The sequence below is a fragment of the Cyprinodon variegatus genome, unplaced genomic scaffold, assembly GCF_000732505.1.
Source record: "Cyprinodon variegatus isolate N-32 unplaced genomic scaffold, C_variegatus-1.0 Scaffold320, whole genome shotgun sequence".
Classification (NCBI taxonomy): Eukaryota; Metazoa; Chordata; class Actinopteri; order Cyprinodontiformes; family Cyprinodontidae; genus Cyprinodon; species Cyprinodon variegatus.
In genome coordinates this window covers 372493-374060 of record NW_015150773.1, presented here as the reverse complement: position 1 = coordinate 374060, position 1568 = coordinate 372493, and positions in this window count along the sequence as shown.

Sequence of the window (1568 nt, the reverse complement as noted above, 5' to 3'; positions counted from 1 at the left end):
GCCTACCCCGGCGGCGGGGCCGTTTTCGCCGCGGGGGTGGCGTCGGAGTGTGGCAGAGGTATGTCGGGATGCCCGATAGGAAAGGAGGCAACGATTTTTGTCCATAATAATTGAAGTTGACGTTGACAAGATTTTTGGCGTAAATCCTCAGATCTAACAGTGTTTGGCGATCATACACCCGTAGAGTGTTGACGGTATGTGCAACATAAGTTATAAACAATAGAAAAACAAACAACAAACGGAGCAGCTGACGGCCCGCCTGACACACTGGCACCATCTTGCTTCGCCTAATTAATTGCGGCAGCACAGCATAGTGAATGGGTACAGGATTTTTCTATCATTACTCCTATTCAAACAGGCACACTCAAAACATTTTATCATACAAAATAGGCCAAGGAAAAATATAATTCCACAGATAGACTGGCGACCTGTCCAGGTTGTACCCTGCCTCTCGCCTGTAGACAGCTGGAGATTGGCACCAGCACCCCTTGCGACCCCGCTTGCGAAAAAGCATGACAGAAGATGGATGGATGGATGGACGGACGGACGGATGGACAGACGGACGGATGGATGGATGATTTCTAACCACCTTCAACAGTCAGTATTTTACCCTCATCACAGATTGCAGGGCTTTCTAACAGAAAAATTCTGTTTGTGTATGTCGGCCCTTTGTCTTGGTTATTGATAAGAAAATGTTCCTATCAATTCATGGTCAAAGCTGGTGTGGGGGATGCTTGGGGGGGGCATTTGCATTGCATTTCTCAGGAGCAGGTCAGGAATGTTAGGTGTGGCTGTAAATGGGAGGCTACTTGCATTCCTGTTTTGATGATGATTAGAGTTTCCAATTGTTTGGCCATACATTATTGTGTGACCAGTGAAATGTGTCAATAGGTTACTTCAGAGCAATGTATAAACACATCAAATTAGAATCAATCTCTCCACCACCCCAACTTTTCCTGCTGGTTATCTAGAATCTAAAAAGTATGTGTACTATTTAGGTGAGATCCTCTGTACAGTGTTTAGGATATCACCCTATGATAACACTGGTGCGAGTGATGAGGAGTCAGACAATGATCCCTGTGTGGACAAAGAAAACCAAGAGCCCTCTGACTGCCCAGCCAATGTGGACATTGGGCCCTGAGAGAATGCAAGCATCATGCCCCATGACTGATATCACTGGCTAAAAAAGGATTTTATCAGTCCCAATACTGATTTTTCTGGTCCACCTGTCACAGACTATGTAACATTCCTCCACACACCACTGCAATACTTCCAAAAGTTTGTGTCAGAAGACATGATCTGGCAACAAGTACAAAAGAGTACAGCATTCGAAACGATGAAAGATTTGTTAAGTCTAAAACAAATTAAATACAGAAAATGCTGGGCATGTGCCTGAGGATGGGCATGGTACAAATAGCTGGAAGGTGCATGTACTGGAAGACAGAAATACGGCACCCCCCTGTTGCTGATCTTATGCCACACAACAGAATCCAACCTTACATTTTGTGAGCAATTTGACAGTGCCAGAGATTGAAAAGAATGACAAAACTGTTGGGAGCTGGAGAAGT